This window comes from Rattus norvegicus, chromosome 10 (genome assembly GCF_036323735.1).
Source record: "Rattus norvegicus strain BN/NHsdMcwi chromosome 10, GRCr8, whole genome shotgun sequence".
Classification (NCBI taxonomy): Eukaryota; Metazoa; Chordata; class Mammalia; order Rodentia; family Muridae; genus Rattus; species Rattus norvegicus.
In genome coordinates this window covers 92,990,322-93,014,456 of record NC_086028.1, presented here as the reverse complement: position 1 = coordinate 93,014,456, position 24,135 = coordinate 92,990,322, and the positions used below count along the sequence as shown (strand labels likewise).

Genomic DNA, 24,135 nt, shown 5'->3' with positions numbered 1-24,135 from the left:
GCCCAAGCTCATTACTCAGCACCTGGGTCACTCACTATCTGACCCCAACCTTAACGTTCTCACACCGCACACACAGACCCCAAATATAGTGAGGCTCTAGCAACACTGCTCTCCTACCCACAGCTTTTCCCCAGCCCCTCTCTGGACCTACCGACATCCTGTCCTGCTTCCAGCAACCGCTTCAAACCAGCCTGCCTTCCTTCAGAATAATTGAGCCTCTGGTATCTATTACCTTGGATTATAGACAGTCTGTAAAATGCTTACCTGCCCAATACACCACTTATGTAAATCAGTGTCAGGTTTTCTGCCATTTTATCTCCAGGATAACCATCACAGTCACTAAAACTATTCAATAAGAATTTTAGTTGAATTGTCCAAAGAAGTGACCTAGAATAACTAAAATACCAGGCATACTAAGAACTGTCATGTAATATTTCAGTTGTCACTAGGATGCCACCCATAAAAAGGAATGCAGTATTAGCTTGTATATCATCTGTTTTGCCCAGACTGGAATACGTAACAATTCTATGGAATATACAGAAACCCTGCAAAATAAATTTTATTTATAGTAATATACTTACTATTCAACCAGGCTTGCATTTTTCTCTAAAACATAAAAATCACTGAGCGCACACACACATACACATACACAAAAGAAAGGAAAGAAAGAAGGAAGGAGGGAGGGAGGGAAAGAGGAAAGGAAGGAAAGAAGGAAGGAAAAAAATAAAGAAAATGTAAGGACCAGTGAGATAGCTCAGTCCTGAGGACCTGAGTTCTATCCCCTGGACCCGAATGATGGGAGAAGAGAGCTGACTCCCATACGTTCCCAGAACGTTCCAAGAACAGTTGTCCATGGATTACATGTGTTCATGCATGCACACAAACTCACACACACGTGCGCGCGCGCACACACACACACACACACACACACACACACACACACAAACTAATAAATGTAAAAATGATTTTTTTTAAGCTGCTAACTATACAAGAAGCATTGGGAGAGACTAAACCTCTGGGAGAAAATTTGAAGAAATCAAGACTGTCAACCATGTTCTATTTCAAATTCCCTCTTCTACAAAGTGGTAATGCTTCTAAACTCCAAACGGATTTCAGTACAGTCAAGAGAAATAGTTTAGGGCTGGACAGATGGCTCAGCAGTTAGAGCACTGCCTGCTCTACCAGAGGTCTCAAATTCAATTTCCAACAACCACATTGTGGCTCACAACCATCTGTCCTGGGGTCTGATGCCCCCTTCTAGCATCCAGGAATACTTACAGATAGAGCACTCATTTACATAAAATAAACAAATCTTTTAAAAATATACATTTTATTTTTCATGTATTTCATTTACTTGAGACAGGCTCTCATATGCCATAACTGAGGCTAGCCAAGAACTCTTTGAGTAGCACAGGATCGTGCAGCAATCTTCCTGTCTCAGCCTCCTGATCACAGGCATAAGCAACATCAGGGCAGGACCACAAAAAAAACCTTTGAATATATAAAAGAAACATGAAGGACCGCCTACGATCTATTTTGGCAATGATTTGTTTTTATTCATGAGCTAAAACTGAGATCCTTTTTTCCACCCATCACTGACTTTTTCCCTAGCTCGTTTTTCAAAATTGCTAGCACCTCTGGAGATAACCTTGTTTCGGTAATTCCAAATTATTTCCTAAAGAGCTTGAGTGTCCTCCTAAACCATTTAACACCTCTCCTAATGAAGAGAAACACACCCACACTGAGAAGCAAGCAAAGCACACTAAGGAGATCTCGGGCTGGCAAGATGGCTGCCTGAAGGTCTGACAGCACTGACTCCATGTAAATGTGGAGAGGGAAACAAAGGCAAAGTTGTCCTCTGACCTCCACTCAGCACAGCATGAGCGCGCGCGCAGGCGCACAACACACACACACACACACACACACACACACACACACACAGAGTTTTGTTTTGTTTTTAAAGAATGAATTCTAGCAAAGATGATTGTTTTTTCTGATGGGGTCTGTACCCCAGGATAACCTGGAACTTACTACGTCACCCAGGCTACCTCCAAATTCTAGCTCTTCTTGCCTTAGGCTCATGAGAGCTGGGATTACTCGGGTGTACTAACCTACCTCGATGATATTTTTATCATCAGACGAACTTTTCCGGCTGGCTATGGTGGTCCACACCAGCAGACAATTGCTGAAGAGAACATGGCAGCAAGATCATAGGATCGAGGCCAACCCGAGATTTCTCACTGAACCCTTTTCTATAATATTATCTAATATTTCTGCATTTTACTGTTATAAAACTGCTTCTTTTGTATTTTCTCCTTTCAGATTATCCATATAGATAGGCAAATGAATTAGTTCAAAGTAACTGAGCTTCTTAAAGAGCAAATCAAAATGAAAAGGGCCAACTTCCTAATTAAACAAGAATGCTGTCAGGAGCTGTGGATCGCACCATTATTCCTAGCACTCAGGAGGCGGGGGCAGGCAGATCTCTGAGTTGCAGGCCAGTTTGGTCCACACAGAATTCCAGGCCAGCCACAGTGGCACAGTAAGTGACTCTATCTCAGAAACAAGCAAGGGCAGCGCACTGGAGGGAGGCGGGAGTGACTGCTCAGTGGTTAAGAGCGATGAGTGCTCTCCCAGAGGATCCAGGCTCTATTCTCAGCACCCACATGGTGGCACACATCTGGCAGTTAACTCCATTTCTAAGGGATCCAATGCCCTCTTCTGGCTTCTGTGAGCACTATATGAACATGGTGCAGACATGCAGGCAGGCAAAACACCTCCTCACACAAAACAAAAATAAGTAAGCATTTAATTAAAAGGGAATAGTGCATTGGGCTGGATGTGGTGGTGCACACCTCTAATGCCAGCACTTGAGAGGCAAAGACAGGCAGATCTGTGAATTTAGAGCCAGCCTAGTTTACATAGTGAAGGATACATGGAAAGACCCTGTCAGAAAGAGAGAAAGAGAGAAACAAGGGAGGGGAAGGGGGAAGGGAGAAGGGAGAAGGGAGAAGGGAGAAGGGGGAAGGGGGAAGGGGGAAGGGGGAAAGGGAGAGGAGAGGAGGGGAGGGGAGGGGAGGGGAGGGGAGGGGGGGGAGGGGAGGGGAGGGGAGGGGAGGGGAGAGGAGAGGAGAGGAGAGGAGAGGAGAGGAGGGGAGGGGAGGGGAGAGGAGAGGAGAGGAGGAGAGCTGCAGAATGGAAGCAGTGTTTCTTCGGTCTGGCAAAGGTGCCATGGAAACTGGAAATGCTCACAGTGGAGAGGCAGTGGTTGGGTGAAGCTTACATGGGAACTGTATTCTACATCTGCACCTCCTCTGTAAGTCTGAAACTACTCCAAATGTTTATTAAAAGTAAAAATGGGACGCTCTGGGTGGTACTGTTGTAGTTTCTTTCAATTCATCTATCCTTTATAATTTTCAACAAGGAACAAGTTTTATTGTGGCAAAAATAAAAGGGCTTAGAGTCTCGGGAGACTTAGCCCAAGACACAAAGCTGAAGCAACTAGAAATTCTGCAGTAGCTTCTCCTTCCCTTCCCGCTGGGCACTCCTGCCCCCTGTACCCTACTGCTTGGGTTCTTTCTCACTTTTCCTTAGTAAGTCTGAGACCAGGGCTGCAGTGGTGGCTCAGTGGTTAAGAGAACTTAAAAAAGGCCTGGGTTCAGTCTCTAGAACCCTCATGGTGGCTCAAAACCTCCTACAACTCCAGGTCCAGGGGATCTAACGCCCTCTTCTGATCTCAGTGGGCACCAGGTACACACGTGGTACACAGATAGACATGCAGCCAAAACACTCAGACACATAAATGTAACAGTCTCCTAGAAGAGCAGGAACCAAACCATGCTACTTTCCTACAAACACGAAGTCTGAGGTCATGGAGTCACTTCCAGAGTGTGGCTTACTGTAGGTGCCGAGGAAGGAAAGATGGCTAGAGCAGAAGAGCCGGGCACTCAAGCGCTCCTCTCCCCACATTTCTACATTCACAAAGCCATCATCCTCTCCACACCGTCTCACTACCAGCTCTGCAAGCACACTGGGGTAAGGACCTTCTGCATTTTTAGGATGAAGCAGAGAAGCAAATGCTCCATGGAGCCTATCTCCATGTCTACTTCTTCAGACTCCCAACCACACCTGACTTCAGACACGGGGCCCACTGTACCGCCTTCCCTCCCACACCTACCAGTCACCACCTCTCACCCATCAGTCTCCAAAACTTCCTACATCCACCACTTTTCAAAACCACCAACTTGATCCAAGCCCTCATGGCCCTCCATTTACCTGCCATGAATCCAACTAGTCTCTTATGCCCTCGCCCCTTCTTCCAGTACATCCCCTCACACAATCCCGACCAAGGACAGCATCACTTTCCACTTGGCTCTGTTACTATCCCAGGATGCATGTAATTAGGTTATGCATCTCAAGCCACCTATTCCCACTCTACCCAGGCTCCTTCCATACCCTCTTCTTTCTGTTGCTCTTCATCTGCATATGATCTACATACCACCCTTCAGGCTGGATGTTCGCAGATATGCCAAGAAGGCTGCACCAAGTCCTCAAGCACCTCACCGGATGCTGCGCTGGGATCCCCACCTCACTCTCATCCGTTCTTTCATTCCTTAGTGCCTCTTACCAAGAGGGTTAGTTCCTTCCAGCGGGACGCAAAGGGTAGGCTGGGGCACAGGCAAGCTTGCATGGTAAGTTAGGGATGTCTACCACACTGTTCTCCTCAGTCACAAGGGGCATCAGAAGCCCTAACTAATCAACCTCGAGTCCTCTGCTTCACCCCCGTGCTTGCCTCCAGGATGGCTGAAGCCTGTGTCACATGTGGCCGGAAGTGCTTGCTAGGCTGAATCTTGGAATCCCTGACCATCGCCTTTAAGCACAATCCCCAATTCCTCTCACGCAGTCAGACGACACCCTCATTACAAGCGTGTTCACTGAGCTTGGCCTGGCTATCCTCTAACAATTATCTAGAAGCTGGTTATACTTGCCTTCCCCTGCAAAGCCACATCAACTTTGATTGTGTAACAATGCAACAGAAAAGGACAAAGATGACTCAAATAGGTAAACACGACAGTAAAGGTCAATGAGCTCCAAGAGCCATTTTATACTACTGAACCAGAAACGAATGTTTACAGGACGATGGACTCCTACCAACCTGAGAGTGCAACTGCAAAGTCTGCATTTGCTAACCATATAAACTGGCAAGACACCCTGGGTGCTACTGCAAAATGATATACATCGAAAGCTATAAAACACTCATTAATATAAGTATCTTTAAACATAATAGCATACTCCAGAATTTATCCTAGAGATGTGCTCTCAGATAAAGGCATGCACCACCATACTCAACTTAAAATTTGAAATTTGTAACATGAAATGTTCACCAACATCCAGTAAGTTTTTAAAGCATCAAATTATTGCATATCATAATTTAAAATGCGAACATTTTGAAATGGAATGTCAAAAAGAAAAACAACTATTTATGGGTAATAAACCCAAACACTAAACAGTTTCAACACTAAGAAAGTTCCAGGGGCTGGAAAGATGGCTCAGAAGTTCAGAACATGCTCTGCTCTGCAGAACACCAGAGTTCTGTTCCCAGCAGATAGCTGACCAAGACCTCAAGACCTGTCACTCCAGCTGAAGAGGATCTATCTCACACACACACACACACACACACACACACACACACACACACACACTATGAATGTAAAAGAAAAGGAAAGCTCAATACACCCAGGAAGCAAGGGCCTGGAATGAGAGCTGAGCAGCCACAAGAAGGAACGGGGCGAGCATCCCTCTGCTGTGCGCTCACCCAGAGCTTGTATGCACTCCCGGGAAAGATGGCTGACCAGAGTTACCTCCACCTCGGTTTTCCATTTTTTTCTTTTGAAACAGGGTCAATCCTCCTGTCTCAGCCCCTCTAGTTTCAGCTTTTATTAGTTTGTGAAGCAGTATCTTAGGATGGCTTGAGATTCCTTATAGTTCAAGAGCTTTCAGCTAGTAACTCTCTAGTCTTCCCAAGTCCCAAGATTACAGGCAGGACCCTCTCTGCCCGTCTCCATCTTAGTTCTTCTTTTTTTTCTTAAGTTGTTTTGTTTTGTTTTTTAGTTTTTTAGTTTTTTGAAATAGGTTTTTGTGTGTGTGTGTGTGTGTGTGTGTGTGTGTGTGTGTGTGTGTGTGTGTGTTGACTTGGCAGTCGCTTTGTAAACCAGGCTGGCCTCAAATTCACAGAGATCCACCTGCCACTGGCTCTGAGTGCTGGGACTAAATAATATGCCACCACCACCTGGCCATTTTAGTTTTTCAATGGCCAATAATTCACGTGACATAGACTTCCAACCATCTGCACAGCAGACAAATCACACTAACTGCACACATACTCAAGACAACTGTGTGTTAATGCCACATGCTACTGTAAACTTCACAAGTATACACGCTGTGTTCATGTCTCCAGGAGTCACAGGAACAATTTCTGACTCAGCAGTGGACTGTTGCAGGTAAAAGACAGACACGTGAACACATGGAAGAACCAAGGGCCAGGAAGCCTGAGGATAGTTAAACAGACAGAAAAACCAGGTGTGGCAGCACGCTCTGGTAATCCTAATAAAACTCAGGAGAGGCAGAGGGGAGGAGCCTAAGTTAAAGACAGTCTGGGCTTCACTGCAAAAGTCTCTCTTAAAACAAAACTAAAAGTAAAGAATGTTCATTTGAACAAAGTACAAAAGATAAAAACTCAAGTTTATACCTAACAGAAGTGTACGCCTAACAGAAGACTACTGTTGAAAAGACATGGAAAGTAAGTTTAGAGCCCGCTGACAGAGCATGCGTCCTGTGAGCTCACAGTCCAAGGGCATCCAGAGCCAGAATCAAACTCCCTAGTGCAAGTGGCCTCCTGGAGAACTCAGAGCTAGAGACACAGTTACGGTAAAGCCTGTGACGCGCAGGCCGAGGCTTATGTTTAATCCCCAGCACTGCAAAAGAAAAAAGGGAACAAAACAGTGATACAAAGAGATACAGAAATATAAATTTGGGTTTTCTGAGATTGAGTTTTATATAGCCTAGACAGACCTAGAACTTGCTAAACAGTGGAAGGTAGCCTTGAACTCCCATTCTCCAACCTCAATCTCCTGATTGCTGAGACTAAGATTTTTACCAGGGTCTGGGGAGATGACTCAGCAGTTAAGAGCACTGATTGCTCTTCCAGAGGTCCTGAGTTCAATTCCCAGCAACCACATGGTGGCTTACAACCATCTGTAATGGGATCTGATGCCCTCTTTTGGCCTGCTGGCATACATGCAGATAGAGCACTCATGTACATTAAATACATAAGTACATACAAACATACATACATACAGCGCCGAGTAAAAGCAGTATAACATGTAGGAAGAAAGTCCCACCTTTTGTTTCTACTGGTATATTCTCAGTATCTAAATCCTCCAAACTGAGCATGTACAAATACACACTATGCATTTTATACAAGTTTGTATATGTATGGGTGTATATGCACACAGTCATGACCCAACGTAAAGAGAAAGCAATTCAATATTTGGCCTTCAGAACACAGGGTGGTTAGCACTTAAGAATGTTGACATAGAAGCTGGCAGATCTCTCCAGTTCCAATCACATGAGACAAAACTGAGCCTCTAGGACATTACTCACTCAGAATAAAAGTACGAGAAGAACCTCCCTCCTTGCTGTTGCCACACTACATTGACAGAGCGTGGCAGACAGTTCCTTGAGAGCTGGCTCTGTCCAATCTGTTCTGGTCATCTGTCTGACCAAGCTGCTCATCATTCCACCTTGTCCCATGTCATCCTTCTAGCCAGACATTCTTATCAAGATGAAGATTCCAAACACGGCCAAGGTACAATGACCCATAGGTATGAAAATGTCACCATGAAACTGGTCATTTTGCATATTAACAATTAACAAACGGAATGATGACATGAAGTCTCTCCCGAGCCCTTCTTCAGGCACTGCTGAGGTTTTTCTCCTCGGTAACACTCTCCTAAGCCAGCTCTACTCACCTGCAGTTCACTGCACTGCGTATCACCCAAATCGCCCATCAGAGCTCTTTATAATTTCTGAAAGAGAGAAAACAGCCTTTAAACACCACAGACTGCCAGCTGGGCTGGCACATGCCTGTAACCCCAGCACTATAATTTAAGGCCCCATTTGATCCGGGCCATACAGCACTACCCTGTCTCCAAAACAAAGTCACAAGAACAAATTAGCAATTGCCATGTCATTGAAGAGTGTCTGTACCCTAGTCACAGCATTTGGTAACTCAGTCAGATGTAGTCATGGACCAAATGGCCTGACACAAGACTACAGAGATAAGGCTTTCACACTACTACTGAGCCACATAACCTGGGGTGAGGCAGTTTCTCCAGGACTACACTTCCTCATCTGGGCAATAGGAAAGTTGGGAGTAGAGTACTGGCCTGGCATTCATAAGGTCCTGAGTTCAGTTCCTGGAACTAGAGTAGAGACACATGTCAGGAACCCCAGTACTCAAGAAAGTGAGGCAGGGGGATCAAAGGTTCAGGGGTAGGGATAGAGAGATGACTCAGCATGTAATGTTCCTGCAGAGGATTCGGGCTCCCAACACACATGGTGGCTCACACCACCTGTAACTCCACCTCTAGGGGATCCAGAGCCCTCTTCTGTCTCCAAGAGCATCAGACATGCATGTAGTACACATACAGATAAAACATACATACAGATAAAACATTCATATACATAAAATAAAATCTAAAACACTTTTATTAAAAAAAAACTGTTCTCTGGGCAGTGGTAGCACATGCCTTTAATTTCAGCCCTCAGGAGGCAGAGGAAGGCAGACCTCTGTAAGTTTGAGGCCAGCCTAGTCTAAAAGACAAGTTTTAGGATAGGCAGGACCACACAGAGAAGTTCTGTCTCAAAAAAAAAAAAAAAAAGTTCAAGGTTTTCCTCAGCTACAGTTCAAAGCCAGCTTGGACTACATGAAATTCTGTCTCAAAATAAGGAAGGAAAGAAAAAGGAAATGAGAAAGTAAAACTAACCAGAGATAAAAGAGCACCTTAGTTAGACCTCAGCAGAAGCAGAGGCAGGCAGTTTTCTGTGAGTTCAAAGCCAGCCTGGTCTACAAAGTGAGTTCCAGGACAGCCAGAGACACACAGAGAAACCCTGTCTCAAAGCACACACAATAAATAATTAAACAAAACAGAAAATAAAAGATGAACAAACAAAACTTTCCCCAGCCTGACCCTATGCTAAATGTCTAAGACTAATAGCACAGTTCCACAGTAGCTTGTCACCAATGCTTCTCATCACCACAGAGCAGAACAGGCATCCAGTGTCTATTTCAAACCTATGCCTGCTAAACTTCTCACTCCACTTCCACTCTTGCCTTACACTTTAGGATCAGAGGCCTTCCAAAAACTAAATGACACATATAATTTGTCTGTGTAAAAGCCACACGTGTACAGTTATCCATGGAAGCCAAAAGAGCTGGAGTTATAGGCAGCTGTAAGCCACTCAATGTGGGTGCTGGGTAGCAAACTCAGGTCCTCTAGAAGAGAAACAAATATTCTTAACCACTGAGCCAACTAGCTCTCCAGGCCCTTTTTTATTTATTTTTATATATATATATATATATATATATATATATATATATATATACACACACACACATATATATATACACACATACACATATATATAAATATACACACACATATACATACATATATACATACATACATATATATTTATATACATAAACACACTCAAGTGTTGCTCAATTTAACTTACCATACGCATGCATGATTTTTTAAACTGTATTATTTATAAATTCACCTGACAGGCTGTGTTTACAAAAACACTTCCACCATAAGCTGTATTTCCACAAACCAGAGTAAAAAGTGAAAAGGTCAATTCAGACGTGATAAGACAACGAAAGTATGGCACGGAGATAAACTCACAGTCATTCACACTTCAGAGCAGAGTCAGTACAAGAGCCAGTGAGGACAGGAGCGAGGCTGCCCAAGCCTGACAGCCTGAGTCAGTCTGCAGATCCCACGGAAAGGTGGAACCAGAGAGCCAACTCCACAAAGCTGTCTTTTGACCTCTGCACATACACATGCATACACACACTGAAACTCTAGATACACACACACACACACACATATATGATGAATCGTGTTTTTTATTCAAAAGCAAGACAAATTTCTGTCTCACCAGACTTTCTGATCTTAGAGAAATGAACCCAGTATGTTTACAAGTGTGAACAAGTTGATAAGACTTTGATTTAAATTGGAAACTTCCCATTTATTTCAGGTAACTGGAAGCATAACAAATACTTGACACGAATATAACCTAAGTATTTACATATATGCATGTATATATTAAACAACATGAATGTAACATATATGCAGGTAGTCTTCATGCTGTGTCAGTGGTAGTCTTAAAAAGAATACTGAATATCAGACTGTGGATTTACAAAGTCTTCGCTCAGCCACCCCTGCAGTGGCAGGAGCAGCGCATTGTGCTGCTGCGAGCGCACACTCCAGAAGCTATCCTGACACCCCCACACACTGAAGGGACCAGTAAGCTGAGGTGGCTACCCTCTACGTTACCCCTCTCTTCTAGAAAACACCTCAAAATATGACTTAGCAACCCAATTACATTTGCAAGCATGATTACCTAAGTTTATGAAAATAAACAACCCTAAGAATCTTATTTCTCACACTGGGCCTGCATTTGGATTTGAGTGACAGACAATTACGGGCTGATTTGCATTCAGTGTTAATGTCAAGCCTACCTAAACAGAGAACACAAGTGCATTTATAAGATTTAGTCAACTTCCCTGAGGATCCCTGTGCACTAGTCTCAGCTTTTCATGAAAACACTAGTTTTTATTTTATGTGTGGAGTATATGTATGTCTGTGTATCACATATGTATGTGCCTAGTGCCCAGAGGTCAGAAGAGGGTGTTGGGTCCCCTGGAACAGATGATACTAAGTGACTGTGTAGATGCTGCAACCTGAATCCAGGTCCTGTGCAAGAGCTTTTAACCACTGAGCCATCTCGCCAGCGCATGGGCTGCAGACCTTAGAGCTTCTCAAGGCCCTCCGCAAGCAGGAATGGCTTCTCCTGTTTAGCATTGTTCCCCAATCCACTGAAAACTGGACGGTCTGGATATATATGCAGACTTTAAAGACAATGACTGAATTCATTTAAGCTATCTGAAGATGAAATTTCTAACAATGGCAAAAGGTAATAGAGAGGTACCAGACTGTACTAATGGACTCTTCTACAACACAACCTTTCCTAAAAATAGTGCCCGAGCTTATCAGTCAAAAGACAGCCAGGAAAGTCATGTCTTCACTCAGCTCAAAGACAGTCTTTACTCTACAGGAGCCTTCGACGCTGTGGTATTTCCCATTTTAGAATACTTCACGTAACATGCTGCCTGGTGGCCAACCAGCAGCTTGACTTGGAAGAGAACAATAATACTTGTGTGCATGTGTGGAAACTGTAAAAGAATGTCTGGACACACGTCAGGCTGAGGAACAGTAGCCCCGCAAGATTACCTACTCTGTAAATACTCAACTTTTAAAGTACAAGTGAACACTTCTGGGGCAAAAAACAGATCCATGGCTCCTAGCCACAGAACTACCTATTTGTTTCGAACAAAACAAGAGGGGAGTTCACACTGGGAGGTCCGAGGCAAGAATATGCCTCCATTGGGGTTGGGGATTTAGCTCAGTGGTAGAGCGCTTGCCTAGGAAGCGCAAGGCCCTGGGTTCGGTCCCCAGCTCCGGAAAAAAAAAAAAAGAATATGCCTCCATCCACACACTGAAAACAAATTTAAAACTCTATATTTGCTCTGCCAAAAATTAAAATTAAAATAGGCACTGCTGAGTTTCAGCACAAGTGGAAGTGCTATGTGCTAGAAGACTCCTGATCTCTGTCCACCTTGCTTTCCCAAGTTCCCACCCCCCTTATTGTATTTTAAGGGCAAAGTGACAACTATATGCTTGAAACTTGAGGGGCTGGGGAGTACAACTGATTCTGAAAAGATGTACTAGATACGAAAAGTTGGTGAGGATTTTAAAACCTAAATGTCCAAATGTGTTGGGGGGTGGGGTTAAATAAATCTACAATAAGCCAACTGACCATAATAATTACTTACACTTCTCTAAAGCAGCCACAGTGAGGTATTGTTAGGTTGGGAAAATGGTTGAAAACTGTTAACAAGCTTCTCTCTCCCTGGTCACAGTACGAACTGTTCACTAATATACAAATGTCCTTTAAACCAAGGCATTACACCAGGTATAACTTTAATTCCAGCATTCGGGAGTTCAAGGCCAGCCTTGCCTACTTAGCCAGCCAAAGCTACAATAGTGATACCATTTCTTTCTCTCTGTGTGTCTCTCTGTCTCTGTCTCTCTCTGTCTCTGTCTCTCTCTGTCTCTCTCTGTCTCTCTCTCTCACACACACACACACACACACACACACACAAATCACAGTATTACATGGGGTAAATCAAACAATAATCCGAATTTACACACCATATATAATCAGAAGTGATGTCCCCTAAGCAACAGAGAATTTAACACTTTCGTTTTTTTGTTCTAAAGTACTACCAGACATTTACTATTCAGCCTTCTAGAAAACAGAAGGGGCTGAAGGTGTGGCTCAGTGGTTCTGCACTTTCCTAGGATGTGTGAGGTCATTAGGCCTTATACGTACCAGCACAATGAAACAAAAAAAAAAAAAACAAAAAAACAAAAAAAAAAAACCTAAGAAAAATAAAAATGGAAGCGTTTGCTTGCTGAAAAATATCACTCCCAATGATAAAGGATACACTCCCGTAAGTATCCCACAAACTATGGGTGTGCAGACTTCATCTACCCAACTTCTTAAGCCAGTGTGGGGCAGGCAACGGACGTGCAAACAGATCAAATCCAATTAAGGTTACACCAGGAAATGTGAAGAGGCAAACTATAATTACTCCTGGAAAAGACACTGATCAAGGATAGCCTCAAATAACATTTGGCGCGACATAAGCTTCCCTCTGTAGGAATAAGTTGGAGCCACTAAAAAGGATGGTAGGTCTTTCCTAAATCTAGCCTTGCCCGTATCCCAACTGGCTAGGGCTGATCTACTTGGAAAGGGGCTTCAGCCTGACCCCCTGGGTTGGTTACAAGAAAGAGGGGGAACAACAGGGCATAGTTTTGAACTTCAGTCTCACCTTGTACATCTCACCGGCTCTGTAGTTCATTAGTGATCAATTACTTCATCCAATTCCTGGGGCAAACAGAAAAGTGGAAAATGGCTATGCAACACCAGTTGAAGCTGCTACCAGAAGCAAACATTTTATAGCCCTTTAGCAAAAGAACATAGAGACTTCAAGTGGAAAAAGTTATTAAAAAAAAAAAAAAGGTACAGTATGAAGCTCTGGAGGGGAAAAAAATTTGCCTCCTTTACCTAAAATTGAAAATATTTTCTTTCAGCAACAGACTAGAAAATAGTCTTCAACTTTTAACATAATAAACTCATCTATTCTGCATTGATTAGTCTTGCTTTCAAAAATAAAAGGAGGGAGGAAAAATCAAGGAGGGGGGTAAGCTATTCATATGAGTGAAGAAAGAGCAAAATCAAAATCAAGAAGAAACTAGGCCAGATAACGTCTCCCTCTTCCCCCGGCTGCTCCCGGAATTCACTATCTCTGGAGTTACACTTTTGATTACATTAATGGCTTGCCTAAAAAAGTGTAACTTTGCAAGAAGGAAAGGATGCCAATTTCGGAGTTCAACAAAAAAACTTACAAGGTTCCCAACCCAAAAGCAATCTGAAGACTCTGGCTTTAAGCCCTGTCTGAGAGGACCCTCGGCAAAGGCCAGGGGGCAGAAGACTCAACTCGTTTTGGGGGAGAAAAATCAGTTCCTAGTTAGGGCTGAGTGTCCGAGCCCTTGAGGATGAGAGAGAGAGAGAGAGAGAGAGAGAGAGAGAGAGAGAGAGAGAGAGAGAGAGAAAGGGCCCTTTTGAGACACCTCCAGGAAGAGATAGTGCATTTGTTTGTGTAGATGTGTTCACGGGCCACGCACGTCCCAGAGGGGGGCGGGGAGAGGGGGACCACAGTGAATCTCCGGCAGAGCCCTCTGCTGGGGAAGGACGCCCCCTGACCCACTTTTCCTGCTGTCCCCTTCCTTGGGGTCGCCGACCCACCCCGGATGGAAGTGCTAACCCGGAGGGCTGCACCGCGCGCGGCGTGGGAGGGCGCCCGCTCCCCACCCTAAGCCGCGACCCTGGGGCTCGGGGCTTGCGGGGACCCCGGGTCGGCCCGTGCCGGAGCAGCCTCGCGCGGGCTCCCAGGTTCCCCCGAGCCTCGGGCATGTGCAAGGACCTCCGGGCCACCGCCTGGGTCCCTGGCGCCTCAGCCCCCCAGCGGAGGGAAAAGGAGATTGAGGAGGGGAAGAAGCAGTAAACAGCTCCAGCGTCCGGGCCTCGCCTCTGAGAGAGCCCCGCTCCCCAGGCCCAGCCGCGGGCCGTCGGGACCCCCCGCTGTTCCCGGGGCCGCGCTGTCCCGGACCCTGAGCACCCGAGGAGAGTCCAGGCCTCTCCCCGGATGGCTCTGGAGGCTCCTAAAGCGACCCGGGCAGCGGAGAACGGGGAAGTCAGGACTTACCTGTCATTACTTTCTACGCCATCTTGGATCCACTTGTCAACGTCCCCACAAAGCATTATGGGTAAGAAAGAGCCTTTAAAGTGACTCCCCCCCTCGGCCCCCGACTCCCGCCTCCCGCCGCCGGCGCCGCCCCCTCCGGCCGCACCTCCCTCCGGAAAGTTGGCCCCAGAGGCCCGCCCGGCCCCCTTCAGCGCCAGCGGGACTTCTCAAGGAACACCCCCACACACACACCCAGTTTTCCAACTGTGCCTTTGGGGTGCTCTCTCTTCTCCCCTTGCCCCTATCTTCCCTATTTCCTACGCGAGCTGCAGTCTGCTCCGCCACGATCCTGCCTTAGGTGCCAGATACCCTAGTCCTGCATTCAATCAACGCGGAGTGTCCCGGACGCGGGTGGTGTGCGAGCCGGCTAGCGGATGCATAGATGTATGCAGGGATGCATGAGCGCATGCATGCGCACGCCTGCGAGCGGTCCCCCAGCTCCAGGTCCTTGCTAACGCTCGCGCTTCCCGCCCCGGGGCATCCGCCACGCATGTCGCACCCGCGCGCAGGGACAGTGTTGGTATCCTTAGAAGCCACTCTGGGCCCCTAGGATCCCAGGAACTTAGGAAACGCCGAGTCAACCGGCCCGCAAAGCACAATTGAGGTCTGGGGAGGTTAAGCTAAGTGCAACTTTTACCCCCAGTTTACTCAGCCTCGCACGGTCCCCTCCTCTCGGCGGGTAACGTGATCCTCGACCCTCTAGGTCGGAGGACCCCTCCCCTAGGAATGTGGCATTGGGCTCCGTAGGACTCAACCCGGTTAGAGTCCAAATTGTGGACTGTGACTTCCCCATGCAGGTAACTCAGGGGAACCTGGCTGCAGGGTCCGGGTGGGGCATGGATGCGCGCCTGAGCCAGGAGGGGGTCCCCCCCCAGGCGGGTTGGGGGGCAGTGCCTACCGCGTTCCAACTGTCCTGTTCCCACAAGGCGGCGACCCCAGGCGGCCGGACAAGGTAGAGGGCGGGCGCCACGCTGGCTCCGGGCAGAGAGAGGAGGGGGATGTCCAGAGTGGCTTGGAGGCGACCAGGACGCAGGAAGTAGGAGGCGACCGTGCGCCGGCAACGGACCTTTGCGAGCATCCCGCGGGCATCTGCTTTCTGGTTGCAAGACAAGCCCCGCGCTTTCCCCGCCCTTCCCGTTTGCTTCAGGCGAGCGGCACCTAGCTCAGGTGACCACCCGCTTTGCTCCCTGAAGTACCAGCTTCTTGCAGCCCTTGTCCTGTCAGATATGTAGGTCTGTTCATTAACTCCCCACCCCCACCCTGTACGCTGTCTTCCTCCAGTGTCAGCATTTGCTGAGTTTGAGAACCTCTAGATGCTCGCCTCCCCGGAGCAAGATTTGTGTCCAAAAGAAAATGCTCTGAGACTTCCGGGTAGAGGCTGTGTTTAGCTTTGGAGAGGGTTTAATCCCAATAAATAAATAAATAAATAAATAAATAAATAAATAAATAAATCTATCTATCTCCAACACGCCAAAGGTTGCGAACAAAATACTGTTAAGTGGCTCTCTAAATTCAAAGATACTGTGGGCAACAGGCATTATCACGTAAGCACTCTCTTTTCGGTGCAAGGGGAGAGTCTTAGATCTGCCTTGTTTGGGCACCTCTGGATCCCACCAGAGGTATTTGGGGGCTACAGGAGTGATTGTTAACAACCTCTGCCCGTAGGGAGCCAAAAGCTCCACCATTCCATTGTCTCAGCCCGGAGAGACCAGTGAGGTGTGGACTCGTTAAACGATTGGCCCCGGGTCACTCTTGAAGGAGGGAGCAGGTGAGTCATTCCAGCAGACTAGGAAGAGGCAACCAAGGGAGGAACCTCCCCTGAGTCACCGATTTACCAGCTCCTGAGAAGCTCCAATTGGGCTGGAGACTGGAGCCAAGAGCTCTGGACACCTCTAGGGTAGTCAAAGTGTCCCCTCCCTGTCCCTTTGCTCTCCTCCCTGCCAAGGAAGGTTCCCACGTCCTGTCTCCAGGGTACCCTAGTTGCTCCCCCTCCAGTTCCTGCCCTTCTTTAGCCACTAGGATGCACTAATATAATGATTGGCAACTTCAAGTGGGCGATCTGAGCTTCCTTGTAAGTAAGTAATCAACCGAAGCACACGGGCTGTGCCTGCCAAGCTGCCTCTTTGGTAGGTAGTCTTTCTTTGCTTTAGAAAAGCTTCGGCCCAAAGACAGGCTCCATTTATGTCACTGCCTCTAGTTCTGGCAGGTTCTTGTCCCAGATGCCACCGTTACCTGTGCTGAGAGACCCTCCTAACTCCCCGCTCTGGGCCTGCCCTTACACCCTGATGTCTATCTGACCAACTCAGATAGACATTCGTATTTCACATTTGTAAAATACAAATCAGGCCGTGTGACACCCCCCCTTATGTCTTCACGTCACAATTGAGACGGGCCTAAGTTCCCAGCCGTGGCCTACAAGCTCAATATGAGATTGCCCTGCCTTCCCTCCCTCCATGATGAGTCCCATGTGGCCTCCCTCTTCCCGACATCACCATCCCAAGTTCCTCCCCTGAGAAAAATATTTCCCTCCATCTGTCAGTCATCATCTCATCATCCAGGTCTCTCTCTGTCCATGTCACTCCTCCAAAAGGACCTTTGCCGTCCCCTGAAACGAGACAAGCCACTCCGTTCTACCATTATTAGAAACCATCCATTTGTTTATTCGTCTGACCCCACTCCCATAGATGCTTAGCAAATGTTTGCTGGCGAACTTTTTGTTTTTGTTTTTGTTTTTGTTTGTTTGTTTTTTTTTTTTTTTTGGTTCTTTTTTTGGAGCTGGGGACCGAACCCAGGGCCTTGCGCTTGCTAGGCAAGTGCTCTACCACTGAGCTAAATCCCCAACCCCGCTGGGGAACTTTTTATCAGCGCATGTCGGTAAGGAGACAGTGATGGTGCCTGAAGCGGACTGACCATCTTCTCAGATTGCTCTGATCACGTTCAGCTAGGGGCAACTCAGCTGCTGTTAACTTGACTCTGTTCTGCTTCTGAGCTGATTGACACTGGCAACCCTGGTTCTCTCTTCCTTCCCTGTGTTCTCTTCTCCCTCATCACCCACGGCCCCGCCTTCTTAATTTGAAGATTGGCAGGACTCATTCTCTAGGCCTCTCTCCTTCAGGTATATTGTCTATTCACCTCTTTCCTGGATTTAAATGTTCACGCCAGAAAGGGATTCCTGAGCGTTTTCTAACACTCTCCTGCTTCCTCCTGAGTGTGAGAGTCTATGCATCATCAACTTCCTGGTATCTCTCCTAGACACTTCAAACCCAATGTTCTTATAATAGGCAGGCTAGAAGCTTGCTATGTGGCCACTAATAACACTGACTCCTGATCTTCCTGCCTCTGCTTCCCAAGTCGTGAGATTACAAGTATATACCACCAGGCTCCCTGACTACAATTCAGCCTTGCTTTGTTTTCTCGTTCTTTGGCTTGATTTGTATGTGCAATATGTGTGTGTATGTATATCAATATATACATATGGTGAGGCCAGAAGAAGGTATCAGCTGTCATCCTCTCTCGGGGACCCTAAAGCTCTCGGTTTCAGTTAGACTGGCTGGAAAGGAAGCTTCCGGAATCTGCACATGTCTGCTGTCCAATGGTTATGGGCACACCCCTCTTTTCCCAGCTTTTTCTGTGTGCATGCTGGCAATGTGAACTCAGGTCTCCATGTTTGTACAGCAAATGTTCTTACCCGCCGCCATCCTGTGAGAGACGGCTTGTGAGAGACAGTTCCACCTTACAGGGTGGGTCCTCAGGATCCATCTCAGGTCATCAGGCTTGGTAACAGGGACCTTTCTTTACCCACTGAGCCATCTTGCCTGCCCTCTTTGTGTTTTTGTTGAGCTGGCCCAAAACTCTCAATCTTCCTGCCTCACCTCCCCCACTGCCCCATTACACCCAGCTCTTCAGCCTCCATTTTTTTGAGAATCTACACAGCTTAGGGCTTTGTTTCCAGTAGTTTAGATTCTCCATTCACTTCTGACGGCCATTCCCATTTTGCTGTAACAACTCTAAGGGGTTACTGCTGTCTCTCTGTCTTATTTTAAGTTGCAGGAGTCTTACGCATAAGCCATATTTCTTCCCCTGTTTTGTTTAACAAGGCCTTTTCACCTAACAAAATGGGCATTTGCCTTTACCTGCAGTGGAAGATAACCTCTTATTGCCCGAAAGGGGTTTCTAGAAAAATTCTGCAAATAAGAGACTGAGATGGCTTAGCAGTTAAAGCAAGCATGAAGAATGGGATTCAGATTCCCAGAAACTTAGATAATGCCCATTAGGAACGGTGGCCTCAGAAGGTGGACACAGGACGGGTATGAAGAAATTAGGAAGCCAGACGTGGTGGAGTGCTTATAACAGCACTTAAGAAGCAGAGACGGGCGGATGTCCGTGAGTTCAAGACCGTAGTCTACACAGTGAGTTACAGGTCACCCAGAGCTACCTAGGGAGACCCAGTCTCAAACAAACAAGCAAAAAAGAAATGAAAAGAAATAATGGCAAGGCATGATGGAAGGTAAGACAAATTCTCTTGCATCTAGGAGTTTTAAGTCAGTCTCAACAGAATAACCAAACCCTAACTTAAAAAGTAAAAGAAATAGATAATAATGATTGGAAGAATAAATAAATAAAATGTCTGTGATTGAAACATTTGATAACAGTGGGTGTCGATGAGGAAAGGTTGGCCACTAGTGAAGTAAACGTGTTTCAAGGCCCTCCTTACATCATCTGGAGATAAGGTTCAAACATCGGCTAGTGTTAGGGATAAAGCAAGCGCGTTGGAAATCACACGAAGAACAGTGAAAGTAAGGGATAGCCAAGCCAATTGCAGGAAGACAATTTGAATAAGAATATTCAGTTCGAAAAATGGCAAAATTAAAAGTATGCAAAAAAGAAGAGACTGTCAGGACTCCAAGATGACTCATTGGTTAGAGGCACTTGCAGCCCAACCATGTAAGTTTTCCCCCAGGACCCATGTAAAGATGGGAGGAGAGCGCCACCTTCAAAACACGTCCTCTGACCTGCATGAATGTCACGATGTGCTCTACACACACACACACACACACACACACACACACACCATAAACAAAATAAAATTCAATTAAAAAAAATAAAGACCGTTGTTTCTATCGATGCCTAATACATGCATATATGCAGATAAACACACATGCGTGTGTGTCTGTGTGTGTGTCTGTGTGTGTGTGTCTGTGTGTGTGTCTGTGTGTGTGTGTGTGTGTGTGTGTGTGTGTGTGTGTATAATTTGGATGTTTAGAAACCTTTGCTGTCAACTTAAACAGGGGAAAATCCTGCCCTGTTGAGTTGGTGTTGTGCAAAAATGAGTAGCCACATGGGTAAGATTTAATTGTCCTCGTTCGTACAGGAATAACACTATATTAAATAGGTAAAGTCTTATTTGTGTGGGTTTGACTGCAGAAACTAGGAAAGTATTCTCTAAATAATGGGGGGAAATTAGCTTTAAAAATAACAGGTTAGCCAGGCACTGGCGGCTCACATCCCAACACTCGGGTAGCTGAGGCAGGCGGATCTCTATAAATTCCAAGACAGACTAGTCTACAGAGAGAGTTCCAGGCCAGCCAAGGCTTCACAGAGACCCTGTTTCAAACACACACACACACACACACACACACACACACACACACACACACACACACGCAAAGAAAAGCAACCAGCATGATTGAATGCACCTTTAATCCCAACACTCTAGAGGCAGAGGCAGTTAGATTCCTGAGTTGAAGGCCAGAATGATCTATATAGTGAATTCCAGGACAGCCAGGACTATATAAGGAGACCCTATCTTAAGTGGGGAGGGGGGATACAACAGCCTAGGGGCTGGGATGTGGCCTCAGGGCTCAGTTGTGTGCTTTTAGAGGATTCACACCGAGTTCCATCATCAATACCTCACAAATAGATGTGGTGGTTACCAGCACTTGGTAGGTAAAGGCAGGGGAGTCAGGAGTTCAAGACCAGCCTGGGATACAGGAGACCCTGCCCCCCCCAAAAAAAAGAATGCGAAACCATAAAGACGATGAAATACCCGACTAACTAACACGGAACAATTCCAAGTTTCCAGGAACTTACATAGATTACCTCAAATACACCAAGGAAAAGAGGATGGAACTGCGAGAAGATACTGAAAAATCTGCAGTTAGGGTAGAAGTGATCTTTATGCTTAACTGTTAGGACAAAATTAGCAAGAAAGGAGTGTGCACGTATGGATAAGCACGCTTGAGCCAACTGGACATATATAGGACAGGGCACCCCCACTGCAGCTCACTCACGAGTTCCTCACAAGTACACACGGAATGCCTTTGAAATGCTACAGATAGAACAAGTCCCAACAGCTTTCCTGTGATTCAAAGAGAGTACATTCTCAGACAGTGATGCAACTCAGCCAGAAAATAAGGATTTTAAAAGGGTAAATCTAACTGGGTCCTAGTTTGCTCTCTGGTGCTGTGATAAAACACTGTGACCAAAAGCGACTTGGGAAGGCAAGGGTTTCTTTAACTTGTGCACATCTTGAGTCAACTGAGAGAAAGTAAGGCCAGAACTCCAGCAGGGGAGGAACTAAAGGAGAGGCCAGGGAGGAATGCTGCTTACAGGCTTGATCTTTATGGCTTGCTCACCCTGCTTGCTTATACAATCCGGGACCACCTGCCCAGAAATGGCACTTCCCAGCATGCACTGCGTCTTCCCACATTAACCATTAATCTCGAAAAAGCCCTACAAGCCAGGCATGGTACCACGTACCTTAAACCCAACATTGGGTAGGCAGAGGCAGGCTGATGTCTGTGAGTTTGAGGCTAACCTGCTCTGCATAGTAAGTTCCAGGAACTGCCAGGGCTACATAGTGAAATCCTATCCCTGCCACAAAAAAAAAAAAAAAAAAAAAAAAAAAGTAAAGAAAAAGAAATTGTCCCACAGGCAATGTGATTGTGATAAAGGTATTTTCTCAATGAACGTTTCTCTTATCATATAACTCTCACCTCTGTCAAGTTGACAAAAAAAAAAAAAAAAAAGCAAAACAAAATGAACAAAAAACCATGTGTTATGTCTTAGGACATTATGTGTTCAAAAATTGTGCATAATTTTAAGTAACACAAATTTTAAAAAAATACAAAGTTAATGAAAATGGGGGCTGGTTGTGGTGGCACATGCCAGTAGGATTTGCTGAAGGAGGCAGAGGCAGGAGGATCACGAATTCGAGGCCAGCCTGGGCTACACATTTTGGGCTGGAGAGATGGCTCAGTGGTTAAGAGCACTGACTGCTCTTCCAGAGGTCCTGAGTTCAAATCCCAGCAACCACATGGTGGCTCACAGCCATCTGTAATGGGATCCGACGCCTTCTTCTGGCGTGTCTGAACACAGCTACAGTGTACTTATATATAATAAATAAATAAATCTTTTAAAAAAAATGGAGGACAGCTGGAGAAACGGCTTAGTAATTGTAGTACCTACTGCTTTTCCAGAGAACCGGTTTCAATTCCAAGCCACCATACGGCAACTAACAACTGCTTTTACCTCCAGTTGCAGGGCATCTGACCCCCTCTTCTGTCGGCCCTCAGTGAACACCAGGCATTTGTAAGTGTGACACACTTACATACATGCCAGCAAAATATCCATAGGAATAAGATAAAAATAATAAATAAATCATTTAAAACGTAAATATTACACCAAGGTAGATCAGTGCTGTAGATCAGCAGTAGAATAATTGTCTGGCATGTACAAAGCCCTGGGTTGCATCCCCAGGACCAGAGCCAATCATAAATGAATATGGCATCCTAAAGTTGAGATGTAACTTCATTAGAATTTGGTTTGGTTTGTTTGTTGTTTTTTGTTTGTTTGTTTGTTTTCAATGCTGGCACCAAACCCAGTGCCACACACGTGCAAGGCAAAATCCTCTACCACCTAGCTACATACCAAATCTTATTCTCAATTTTTTGATTAGGTAATGAGTTCAGAGTTAAAATTTTGCCAGGCAATGGTGGCTTATGCCTTTAATCCCAGCACTCAGGAGGCAGAGGCAGATGGATCTCCGAGTTCTAGGCCAGTGGGTCTACATAGTAAGTTTCAGGACAGCCAAAGCTACCGAGAGAAACCCTGTCTTAAAGCACCACCACCCCAAGAAGAGTAGGGTTAGGTATGACTGAAATACATTTTAAAGTGAAAGCAATGTGCTAGAAAATAAGTATTTCTTGTACCTTCGACCTTAGTGATTCCTAGAGCCTAGCTACTAATGAATGTTCTGGGGCTGGGGAATGGGCTCAGAGGGAAGTAAGAGTGCTTTGCTTGGTAGGGAAGCAAGAGGAATTGAATATGTCTCGCAGTCACACAAAAACTAGGCATGGACACTCATGCCTATAGCCTTAGCACTTAGGGACAGAGACAGGCAGGCCCTTGGAGCCTGCCTAGCTAAATAGTGAGTTTCAGGTTCCGTGAGAGACCCTGTGTCAACAAATAAGGTGGAGAGTGATAGAGAAAGACACTTGATGTACTCCCCTGGCATCTGTATGTGCACACACAGTGCACTAATCCCCACACATACACACGTGCATACATGCACACTTACAACACAAACGCATACGCTTTTCCACGGAGCTTTTTTCAATGTTTATTTTTATTTATGTGTGTGTATATATGTTTTTTTTTTAAAGATTTATTTTATTTATTATATATAAGTACACTCTAGCTGTCTTCAGATACACCAGAAGAGGGCATCGGATCTCTTTACAGATGGTTGTGAGCCACCATGTGGTTGCTGGGAATTGAACTCATGACCTCTGGAAGAACAGTCGGGTGTTCTTAACCACTGAGCCATCTCTCCAGCCCCTATATATGTTTGTATAAGTGTGTGCTGTGTGTGCATGCCCAATAGAGGCACCCAGGCTGGAATTACAGGCAGTTATGTGGTCCTGGTGTGCATGTTGGGAACAAAACTTGGATCCTTTCAAAGAGCAATACTTGCTTTTGTCTCCCTCTCCCTCTCTGACTTTCCCATCCCCTGCCTCCGAGTGTACACATATGTGCAAGAGAGAGGAGAGGAGGGAACCTCACTATGTAACCCTGACTGGCCTGCAACTCTCTAGGTAGGCCAGGCTGGCCTCGAACTCAGAGATTCATTCACCTGCCTTGCTCTCTGAGTGCTGGGAGTAAAGGTGTATATGACACCATGCCTGCAGCATTGTTCCTTCTTAGCCACTGAGCCATCTCCACAGCCCCTCAGGAGGATGTTAGCCCAGTGACCGGGGCATTCTAGAAAAGATGAATCAGTGCACTACGTCTGGCACCTAAGCTGTTGCAAATGTAAGTGGTAGAAAGAAATGCCAGGTAAAATCCTTAGTTGTCCTGGTTCCCAAAGGGTAGACACTGTTCCCACTGAGCCAGGTGGTGGCGGCGGCGGCAGTGCA

At 45.9% G+C, this 24,135-nt stretch overlaps 1 protein-coding gene across 16 annotated transcripts in view; it reads right to left on the bottom strand.

Annotated features, from left to right (window-relative positions):
* The window catches only part of Helz (helicase with zinc finger), a 165,830-nt gene that overhangs the window by 130,412 nt on the left and 11,283 nt on the right, over nucleotides 1-24,135 (bottom strand). For 5 of the 16 annotated variants that reach the window (XM_008768314.4, XM_008768315.4, XM_039085643.2 and 2 more), the window contains exons 1-3: nucleotides 14,681-14,768; nucleotides 13,244-13,299; nucleotides 8,031-8,087 (exon numbers count right to left, since the gene is read on the bottom strand). The gene's annotated coding sequence lies outside the window, so the exon portion shown is untranslated. Of the gene's footprint in view, nucleotides 1-8,030; nucleotides 8,088-13,243; nucleotides 13,300-14,680; nucleotides 14,770-15,617; nucleotides 15,850-24,135 lie in introns of those variants that run through there. The other 11 variants (XM_039085640.2, XM_008768316.4, XM_063268759.1 and 8 more) reach the window with 7 other exon arrangements.